This window comes from Monodelphis domestica, chromosome 3 (assembly GCF_027887165.1).
Source record: "Monodelphis domestica isolate mMonDom1 chromosome 3, mMonDom1.pri, whole genome shotgun sequence".
Lineage (NCBI taxonomy): Eukaryota > Metazoa > Chordata > Mammalia > Didelphimorphia > Didelphidae > Monodelphis > Monodelphis domestica.
In genome coordinates, this window is record NC_077229.1 from 284,514,189 (window position 1) to 284,526,452 (window position 12,264).

Here is a 12,264-nt window from a genome sequence, read left to right on the forward strand (position 1 = left end):
TCTTGAAAATGTCTTTCTTAATTTTTAAAACTTTCACTTTTACTAGCTATGTCTCTTTGTGCAAAGAATCATTTCTCCTTGATCCGATAAATCAGTAGTCACCCAGAAAAGACATTAGATTCCATTTCCTAAAGATTTAGATGTGTATAGATTTATATTTTATTTCAATATTACAAAATTTTAACTCAAACCATTCTACTAAATTCCATGATACAAACAGGATCAACTATGTGATCCTATTATTAGCTCTTTGGCTCATGATTTTATTCCCCATTAAACTTGGTTCTTTTATAAGATCTTCATACTTCTACTTCAAACCATGTTTTCTCACTGGTTTTCTATGGACGGTAGCATGGTCCATAATAATTTAGTGTTTATATAGACTTAATCCATCAAATTTGTGACTTCAGTGTCATGACTCTCCATGTATTGTAGAAGGAAGAGAGACTGACTAAGAATATATAAATCATAATTTATGATTAGCTTTAAAGTTTAGCAAATGAAGAATAGAAAAACTCTATTTAGTCACAAAAAATTTTTCCATGCAAACCACAATTAGAACCATGATATTTTTTGTCATTGTTGTCCAATAATTGTTTTCTGACATTTTGTGATCTGTTCTCTCTCCCTTCCTCCCAACCTTCCATCTTCCCCAAGACAGCAGGTAAAATGATAAAGATTTTATATGCGTTATTCACAATACTTCCATGTCCATCATATTGTGAAAGAAGATACACATCTTACACTAAAGAAAAAATTCATGGAAATAAAGAAAAGAATGGCATGCTTCATTCTGCCTACAGGTTTTATTGGTATATTCTATAGCAGTGGATAGTCTTTTTTACCTTGTGTCCCTTGGAGTTGCCATGGATTACATTTCTTATAATAGTTAAGTCATTCATAGTTGATCATTGTACTTTATTGATGTTACTGTGGTCAATGTTCTACTGGTGCTGATCACTTTAATTTGCATAACATCATATAAGTCTTTCCAGGTTTTTCGTGAACATCTAATTTTTTATAGTACAGGCCATAACAATTCCATTACATTCCATTACATATTTCATTATAAATATATACCACAACTTGTTCAGCCATTCCCCAATTGACAGACATCCTTTCAATTTCCAGTTCTTTGCCACCACAAAAAGAGTTTGTTATAAATGTCTTTATGCCAGTAGGTCCTTTTCACCTATCTTTGATCTCTTTGGAATATAGAACTACTAGTGATATTACTTGATCAAAGGGTACGCAGAGTTTCATGACCCTTCGGGAATGATCCAAAATTGTTCTTATGAATGGTCGTATTAGTTTACAACTCCACTAAAAATGTGTTAATGGAACCATGATATTTTGAAAAATTAAAAGCCCACAAGGGTTATAATGAAAATAAATGTAATATTTAATACTTAAAATGCTATATGTAATATTTAGAAATTGGTTTTACTAAATAATATTAGGAAAAATTTTTGTGGTCACAATTTATAAAATTATAAAATTAACTCTTAAGTCATGAGGATAATAGTTGGTTCTGGGATGAATTAATGTCTGTGAATTATAGTTTGACTAATATCCTTAGGATAAAATGTACATTGGTATATTGGTAATTACCTAAAGACATCAATTTTTTTTCATTTCACTCACATCAAGTCTAATGTAAGTCAACAATTATATTTTAATTTAACATCATAAGGATAAGTGAGACAGAGAGACTGACAGACAAAGATACAAAGTCAGAGAGATAATTAGAAATATAATATGATTTTCTATATTTTAATTCTAAAACTTGAGTTCCTTATTTTTTTATTTTATTATTATTATTTTTAATTAAACCCTTACCTTCCATCTTGGAGTCAATACTGTGTATTGGCTCCAAGGCAGAAGAGTGGTAAGGGCTAGGCAATGGGGGTCAAGTGACTTGTCCAGGGTCAAACAGCTGGGAAGTGTCTGAGGTCAGATTTGAACCTAGGACCTCCCATCTCTAGGCCTGGCTCTCAATCCACGGAGCTACCCAGCTGCCCCCCTTATTTTTTTAAACCTATAGCTTTTCTTTTTTTAAAAGCCTTTACCAATACAGATGTAAGTCAGAAGGGTGGTAAGGGCTAGAAAAAGGCATGCTATATGACTTGCCCAGGGTCATATAGTCAGGAAGTGTTTAAAGAGAGCTTTAAATCCAAAATTTCCTCTTTCCAGTCCTGGTTTTCTATTCACTGAACCATTATACTGCCACAAACTCTTATTTTAAGTACCAATTATGCAATGATTAGTGTGTTTTTGGAATCACATTTTTATGGGCAAGCTAGAGTTTTAAAACAAAAAACATTTTGTAATAAAAGTGAGATGAATATAACTTACACATCAATGTCATCAAATTACTAATAAATTCATTTCATGCCACTTTCTTAACATGACCAATAAAGAGGAAAGTGACAGTTATTGTTTGCATCTAACTGTATAAAATGACAAAATATAAATACAGATAACTGACAGAGCTTCTCAAAAAGTCATGTTCAATAATGTATCACTCTTTAAGAACCCATTTGGTGTTTTCTTTGCCAAGATATTGGAGTACTTTGTTATTTTTTCCTCCAGCTCATTTTATAGAGGAGGAAACTGAGGCAAACAGGGTTAACTGATTTTGCTTAGGGTCATACAATTAATAGGTGCCCAATTTTATATTTGAATTCAGGTCTTTCTGACTCCAGGCTTGGCTTTCTATCCACTATATTACCTAGCTTCCCCTTTGAAAAAAATAGATTAGGGGATTCCTTCATAGTGATATTAGCACGAAAAACTATCACAGAGTAAGGTCATTGTTTCTAGAGCTCCCATCATACACTGCCTACTATGATGTTCAATTCTATCCCATGATACTGGAATCTAAGTTTCATCAAATTTCAAGATATGTTTTGAAATACTTTCCCCTTTCACCCCAGGAATTCTTCAGTATCTTCTTGCTTCACAGTTAAAAGTATGTTTCTTTTGATTTTTTAAAAGTTTCCGTTCCTAAATTCATTTGGTTAACTTGCATTATTATCTCTTGTCAAATAAACATTATCAACATATTTCATTAGTGTGCTGCCTATTCCTTCTTGTATACAATCAAAGGTGGGCTTAGTTCCTAGCAGGGTTTCTGAAAACTATATATTTTGCATAGAGTTGTAAGTAGATGGAAGGTATTCTCATCCTCATTGTCTGTAACATTAGAGTGATCATTTTTTTCTTTAATCTTCATATATCCACCAGTAGTTTACAAGATTTGCTCATGTAACGGTGCTGACTTAATATTTGTTGATTTGAATGAAATATTATTTTACTCTTTTTTGAATTTATTTATTTATTCAGAATATCTTTCAATTGTTAAATGATTCATGATTTTTCCCATCCCTCTTCCCTCCCCATTCCCTGAGCTGACAAGCAATTCCACTGAGTTATACATGTATCATTGTTCAAAACCTATTTCCATGTTATTCATATTTGCAGTAGTGATCATTTAATGCCAAAACACAATCATATCCCCATAGAGTCACATGATTGATTATGTGTTTTTCTCCTACATTTCTACTTCCACAGTTCTTTTTCTAGATGTAGATAGCGTGAATTGAAGAAAATTTAGTCTTATGGATCTGAGCACATAAAGTCTGATGTTTGATCTTAATGATCTCACTATTTTAAAAAATTGATGTAGAGTGAGAGGAGCAGAACCAGGAAAACATGAACACAGAGACTGATACACTGTGGTACAATCGAATGTAATGGACTTCTCCATTAGTGGCAATGCAGTGATCCTGAAAAACTTGGAGGAATCTACAAGAAAAACTATTATCCACATTCAGAGGAAACACTGTGGGTGTAAAAACACCGAAGAAAAACAACTGCTTGAATACATGGATCGAAGGGATATGGTTGGGGATGTAGACTCTAAATGAACATCCTAGTGCAAACAACAACATGGAAATAGGTTCTGATCTAAGACATAAGTAATACCCAATGTAATTGCGCGTCGGCTGTGGAAAGGGAGGGAAGGGAGGGAAATAAAGTGATTATTGTAACCAAAAAAAAATTTTAATTAATATTCCTCAAATTCACATTCTAAACAATATGAATCAACTCAGTTTAACATCTTGAAGCTGTGTGGGCCACAGGGTTCAGCAAGACTAACTTCTTATCAAAAAAAAAAAAAGGATTCTTCTTCAAAGCAGTTTTTAAAGATCACAATTCAGTGTTGAAGTGATCATTTTAAATAATGGTAGATAATAATATGGCTCCACTTATAGACAGATCTATTAAAATATTGTTTCTTATTGAACCAAAATCTGCTTCTATATAAGTCTCCTGAGGAGCACACAGAAAGTCTAATTGATCAGTCACATGATAGCACTTCAAATATTTGTAGACATAGACAACTCTCTTTTCTCTCTATAATATCTGCAGTTCTTTTGATCATCTTACATGGGATATTTTTTGGCATTTTAGATAGTTTCTGAGAAAGGTAGTCTGATTTTTTAAAAAGTCTTTTTGAAATGTGATATGTGTAGACATTGGATCTAATTTGATTAAAGAAAGAAGAGAAAAATTAATTAATAGTAAAAAAAGGGAAAATAGTTATCTTCTTTTTCAGTACCCAATACCATGTCTGTCTCATGGCAGAGGACCAAATAAAAAGTCATTATATATAATTCTTTACTTCATCATTTCAATAAAATTTGTCTAAATGAATACCGAAGATGATGAGCAAGCTTTTAATCATAAAGTCTAGATCAGGATTCTTTTTTTTTTTTTTAACCCTTACCTTCCGTCTTGGAGTCAATACTGTGTATTCACTCCAAGGCAGAACAGTGGTAAGGGCTAGGCAATGGGGGTTAAGTGACTTGCCCAGGGTCACACAACTGGGAAGTGTCTGAGGCCAGATTTGAACCTAGGACCTCCTGTCTCTAGGCCTAGTTCTCAGTCCACTGAGCTACCCAAGTGCCCCCTAGATCAGGATTCTTAATGTGTGTGTGTATTTGTATATGTATGCGCGTATTTATATGATGTTGACTTTTGGTAGTCTTTTAAAACTTATGTATACCTTCTCACAATAATATTTTCATATTAATAAAAGAAAAATATATACACCATTACAAAAGAAAGAAATTATATTGAAATACAATTTAATAGATAGATAGATAGATAGATAGATAGATAGATACAAATATATATAGGTAAATCAGTGTATATTTATGGAAATGTATTATATATATGTGTGCATGTATATAATTATATTTATGCCCACATGACATATTATACTAACATTCACAGATTCCAAGTTAAGAACTCCCTCTTCAAATGATAATAAAAAACATTAGCTCATTATATCCTCTAAAAACTAGGTCCTCTTTCCAGCTTATTAGATATATATCCATGTTTCATTTTTTCTTGAAATTTAAATTTTTGACTATTGAAATAACTATAATATAATTTGAAAGAATACTTTGTTTTTATGTTTTCTTTTTCATTTGATAATAACAAAACAGGGCATGTATCTTCTTGAGATTCTCTGGCAAGTTTGCCTCCTTTTTTGAGACTTTTTGAAGGAATAATATTTAGACTTCTCTCAAGTCTAATTAAATGAAAAATAGTACTTAAACTGTGTTATTTGCAGGATCCCAAACAAGTTAAATTTTGTCTGCTTTCATGAAAAACTACATATACAATTTGGAATATTTAATTATGAATCCTGGATATTCTATCGTAGTTTGTGGTGTCATTTTGAATGGAGGAGAATAGCTCACTTTTTACATAGTGATTAAACATTGCAGAGAGAAATTTAATCAACCTAAAGTTATTACCAATGTACAAAGGAAGAAGTTGAAAAATGACCATGTTTTAAGGTGCATAGAACCTTTGTTACCAATGAAATAGTACAGGGTCCTAGGAAGGTACAAATATATCACATGGTATCAAAAATAGCCTAGTATATCTTGTCTCTACAGTTGGAGTGACCATTATTGATAATGGGGATCTATCATTAAGTAGGTTTCCTCCTTTTGGTTTCCCTCATCATACATAAAGTCAGATGGAATGAGAACATCAACTCAAATTGCTTTCATTGAAGCTGCCCTAAGATCTATCAAGTGGAGTCACAGGAATAATCATAATATTATTATAAGGGTTAAATTATGAGTTTGACAAAATAAGGAAGCAGCCATTAACAATTTTAGTTTTAATGAGAATATAATTAAAAAGGAGGGAAAAATGGGAAAGAGGTAAAGAAATAAATTGCCTAATACTTAACTAGCTACCCCATAACCACCTATAACTGCCATTAACTGCCATTAACTGTGTATCACTGACTATAGAAGAAAATCCAGCTGATTCCCCTTCAGTTCAGCTTACCAGAAACCAGTCACCAACTAATCACCAATTTACACAACTAGCAACCAACCCACAATGACCAACCACCTCCCTGAGACCAACTCCCAAACTTTAAGGTCCAAAAGCCCCTCTCAGTCCTCTCCCTGGCCTTTCAAATCATCTTCTTACCTCACTTCCTATCTCTCTGGTTTCTACTTCCTTTCACTGTGGGCTGGTAAATCTTTAAACTTTTCTATGATAAAAGGGCCTCCAGGTCACCAGTTAAATTAGAGAAAGGTATTAAGAATTCCCTCTTACACTATAAAGATACCGAAAGTCACTTGTGGATGCAGGCTAAGGGGAACATACAACCTTGATGACTGTTGCTTGCCCCTGACAAATCAATAGAAAGAAAAGTATTTAATGTACTTTACCCAATTTATTTACTTTGAATGTAGTAACTATAAAAAATGTCAACATGGAAAAAAAAAACATACTTTGGAGCAAGTTAATTTTATTTCATCTCTTCAATTGCCAATATAAATGTTGTTGTTGATTTCCTCCTGATACTGAAAAAAAAATGCCCTTTTTCCTCCTGTACCCAGAGAGAGATCTTCCAGAATATAACATTCCTGACTCTGTGTTGCATAATAAGTCATCCTGACCTAAGGGCTCCAATACAGAGGACATCTTTCAGACCTTCTTGAGGAACAATTTAGAACCATTATTATTAGGGTTAATTCATCTGGCTCACAGGTAGAGTGAATCATATAATAATACATTATAATCATTTTAATGACTGAAATATATTGAATGTGCTGACTTTTCTAGATCATTCTTTTTAAAAGTATTCATCTAGTGTAAAAATAGACTCGAACTCTGGACTTCAATCCCCACAGGCCCTTGCTCCACTTCCCCAAGATGCTTTGTAATTTCACGGAATTCTGAAGTGGGCGAGATCGAGAAGGGATTTAAGCTGATTCAAAGGCTTTTGTGTCTCTTTTGGACTTCCGTTTTGGAGCAGAGGCATCTTTTCCACGATATCTTGTCTAGGCCTCTGGCCTAGGCATGTGTTTTTTTCTTATTCTGTATTTTCTTTAATCCTTAATCTTCAATAAACCTCTAAAAATATAATACTCCTTGCAGAGAGAAACTAATTTCTACCTGCCCCAGTCTCCCCTTAAATTTTAATCTTTATACTAGTAATAACTTACATATGAATAGAAGTCATCATAAACTAACTAATCTTCATAACAACCTAGATAAAAAGGACACATTAACATCTCACTTAATTGGTGAAGAAACTGAGGTAATTGAAAACTAAGGGACCACTTCTTGATTACATATGAAGGAGGTACTTAAGAGTAGATCTAAAACCAAGATAATTTCAGGATTATAGTTTAGAATTGGAAGGATCCTTAGAGGTCACATAGTACAACCAGTTCAATCATATTTCAATAATGCCTTACTCTTCATGATTCCATTTGGGGTTTTCTTGCAGATACTTTACCATTTCCTTCTGTTACAGTCCAAGTGGAAGTACCCTGCAAAGGAACACTCAAAGACAATGCAAAGGCAGCAGGGAGAGGTTTATTACTAGAGCGCACTAGGATGGTTACCCAAAAGAACAGTGCCGGGATAGGATCAGGAGTGAACATATATAGAGCAGCTTAAAAGAACAGGATATCTGTTGTGGCCTTGTCTGTTTCAACAGTTGTGGCCTTGGGGAGGATGTCTTACAGTTTTTCCAGGTTATCTGTCTCGACTGTGGTCTTGCAGTTTTCCCAGGATATCTATCAACTGTGGCCTTGCAGTTTTTTCAGGAACTGTTCATTTGGACACAGTGAACCCCCCCCCCCCTTTCCCTTCACTTCTCCAGATCTATTTACAGATGAGGAAACTGAGGCAAAGAGAGATTAGAGACTTTGTGCCCAGTCACACAGCTAGTGTCTAAGACCTTATTTCAACCCAGATACCAGTCTTCTTGACTGTAAATTCAACACTATTCACTGTGCTAGATGAGGAATTTGAGTCAGAGAGAACACATGAATTGCCCAATGTAACATAGTAAACAGCAAAACTAGGATTTTAACCTAAGCATTCTTACTCCTAAACCCTCACACTTTCCATTACCCCAAATTCTTTACACTAAGTCCTCTTGATTTAGTTTCAAATAAGTTATATAAATTGATACTTCAAATTTATTTTTATACAGTATTTCTATGCCTTGCATTAGTAATATTGGGATGGAAAAAGGGAGTTAATAAAATTTCATAATTAGAAAAGTCAAGTGATGCAGGAGTTGCAAATGATGAGTTGTTACTGTTTCAATTTTAGAATATGCATAGTGTGGCAAAGGAGAAGTTCATTGAAGAAATGCAAAGTACATTTCCCTAGGAGTAGGGAGTAATGATACCCACCAGAAACTATATATCCATTACTCCATACTGCCTGCTGGGTTAAAGTAATTTTCTCTCCTTCTGTTTTCTCACCTGTTCAAAATAGAGGTTGGGCTAGGTGAAATCTAAAGAACCTTCCAGCTCTAAAATGCTCAGAATCTTCCAGTTGAGCTTCCATTTTATCCTACAACCTTTGAATGTCTTTAAAAAGTGCTGAGATGAAAAGGTGCAAGATTATTTTGGTCCTTTCAGAAACCAAGACTTCACACATCTGACAACACTTTAATCAGGACACTGTTTCCATTTTTAGTTTGGCAGCTAATTTGCTAGTGTTGGAAGGAAAGCAGTGTTAGAAAATATCCATTTTGATGTTTGTTTCGGGTCCCTGAAAGGCTTTATCTAGAATTCCTGAGTGCAGTAGATTAGTGCCCCTTGTACAGCCATCTGTCTAGTGACTGCCTACGATGTAAGTTGCCCTCTAATTTGGCTCAAACTCAGGAAACTTGATGGCAACAGTTTCAGGAAGTTCAAAATCTAAAGATACTGGTTAGTTGTCTTCATACTAAAAGAGGCAAATGGAAGATTTTCTCTGATGAAAATACAACACTGAAGCAGGGGTACTTTGATGCTGACAGATGAAGAAAATTATTGATAGGATCATAGATGAGATTAATAGAGGGAAGAAATACCCAACTTGGAATCCTACACTAACTTTTCATTGTTTCATTGGCCAAAATAAAGCTCCAGCGATGGCAGGTCTTTCTGAAAAAGTCAGGAAAGCAAACCTTGTACACAGAGAAAAATGCTCTTGTTTCCTTAAGTTTAGGTTTTATTCTATTCCAACTCAAAATTATTTACCCTTAAACCAGAACAGAATTTAGAATTGTCTACCCCATGAGAGTGAGGTACATCTCCACCCAGACTTAGCAATAGAAGAGAAAAAGCTCAATTCTGACTTGATAGGCAAAGCATTGTTACTTGAATGTTAACTTATCTCCCTTCCCCCCCATGCGCACACACACACACACACACACACACACACACACACACACACACAGCAGCTCACCACATCCTAGGTGCTTAATTAATGTAAATTGGGTGTGATGCCTTTTGAATAAGAAAGGTTAGTCTACTGGCATCTGAAAGAGGTTTTATAATCTCTCTGATGATAGACTGAAAAAAAACAAACAAACAAACCTAATTTCTAATTGTGTATTCACTAGTGGGTGTTAAACTCCCTTTTTTTCTCCATACTTATGACACAGCACCTCAATCAAAAGCTTTTCTCTTGCCAGAAATAGTCTCCTCATTTCTCTCTTGGCTTCATTAGGCTTCATTCAGGAATTCTCAGACTTTTCCACAATGTCCCAGGAAGTTCATTATTGGGAAAACCTTGTCATCTTGGAAGATTTCATTAGACTTGGGCTTTATCTCACCTCTGCCCATCTGATTTTAGGGTGGAGCCATGATTTTTTTTTGGTGGAAATGAAATTAAAATTTATTGTTATTATCTATTAGACATACAACTAATTCATGTCAAATAACCAAACAGCAAGATATAGTTTGTAGTCACTCTTCAAGCCTGAGGTTTAGGTGCCTCTTCAAATATGGGGTCTTCAAATTTGAAAGTTGGGAATGTATTCATATCTCCTTTACCATACATTTGCTTAAGCTTGAATAATTCCCTTTATAGATCTTATTGATATTCAGGACCTGTATCAACAGGTCCTCCAACCGTCTGTCTTTTCGATTTATATTCTCTAATCTTTTCTACAAAGAGTTTTTGAAGAGGATCAAATTCCTTGTTAATGCAATAGCTATCATAGTAATGTTCCTTTGAGAATACACTGAAGTTGCAGACTGAACAAGAGATGAAAATCTGGAGAGCCTGTTAAGAGCCATGGTGATCCTGGCCCTACAGCTCAGCCACAGTCACTTTATAGGTCTAGTAGTTCCGAATACTTAGGGCCACTCAAATTCTACTTCCCATATTTGCTCTGCCCCTCCTAGCTTCCCCACCCTCCAAATTGCATTATAGTTCACTGATACTCTCACAGGCTCTCGCTACTTGCTGGAGAAGGACCTTAGCTCCTTAACCTTAACCTATAAAGGATGCCCTTAGCTCAAAATATCTCCTCGTTCTTCCTCTAGCTGTACTACTTTGCATCTTTACTAACTTTTCTATCATGAGCCAGCCTGTGGTACATATCCTGCCTCTTATTCTCCCCATTATTCAACCCTTTTTATCTGTTGTTTAATGTGTGGAATGGAAGTTTAAAGGGATCTAGAAATAACAAGTTGTACTGTTTTTAGTCACTATTCAAGGAACTGGGAAGCCATCAATTCAAATACATCACTTTATTGAGAGAGAGAGAAACAAAGCAAGCCCAAACTTATAGAAAAACCCCATATTTATAGGAAAACACAACCTTCAGGTCAAATGGTATCATTCACCCCATCACATTCCAACCATCTAGAAGGGGATATCCTCCAAATTAACCTTTTTAGCAAAAGGTCAAGAGTTGGAATCAGATGTTTTAATCTACATATAAACCCAGAACAATTTATGATACAATTTGGGTGAAGCTACCTCTGACAAGTCCCTATTGTGCTTTTTCAGAGCTTCTAGTGCACCTGAGATCTCTCAGGCAGGCACACATTTGAATTCAAATTGAACAGTCTGGGTAATTAAGAGGAGAAGAGTAAGAATACAAATTAAAACAGTCAAAGGTTGCTTATTTTTTTTAATTTTTATTTATTTCTTTATTGAGTCAATTTAGAACATTATTCCTTGGTTACAAGAATCACATTATTTCCCTCCCTCCCCTTCCCCCACCCTTACCATAACTGACATGCAATTTCATTGATATTACATATATCCTTGGTCAAAACCCATTTCCATGTTTTTGGTGTTTGCATTAGGATGTTCATTTAGAGTCTACATCCCCAGCCATGTCCATGTAATAAAGCAGTTGCTTTTCTTTGGTGTTTTTACTCCCACAGTTTTTCCTCTGATTGTAGATAGTGTTTTTCCTCATAGATCCCTTCAAGTTGATCAGGATCACTGCATTGCCACTAATGGAGAAGTCCATTACATTCAATTGTACCACAGTGTATCAGTCTCTGTATACAATGTTCTACTGGTTTTGCTCCTTTAATTCTGCATCAATTCCTTGAGGTCATTCCAGTTCCCATGGAATTCCTCCACTTTATTATTCCTTTGAGCACAATAGTATTCCATGACCCACATATACCACAATTTGTTCAGCCATTCCCCAATTGAAGGGCATCCCCTCATTTTCCAATTTTTTTGCCACCACAAAGAACATGGCTCTGAATATGCTTGTACAAGTATTTTTCCTTATTATCTCTTTTGGGTACAAACCCAGCAGTGCTATGGATGGTTCAAAGGGCAGAAAGTCTTTTAGCGCCCTATGAGCATAGTTCCAAATTGCCTTACAGAATGGTTGGATCAATTCACAGCTCCACCAGCAATGCATTAATGTCCCAACTTTGCCACATCCCTTCC

The 12,264-nt window shown here is 34.9% G+C and overlaps 1 pseudogene; it reads right to left on the reverse strand.

Annotated features, from left to right (window-relative positions):
- Positions 1-10,204: 10,204 nt before the first annotated feature.
- LOC100617948 (ATP synthase-coupling factor 6, mitochondrial-like) lies at positions 10,205-10,703 on the reverse strand (annotated as a pseudogene).
- Positions 10,704-12,264: the final 1,561 nt, after the last annotated feature.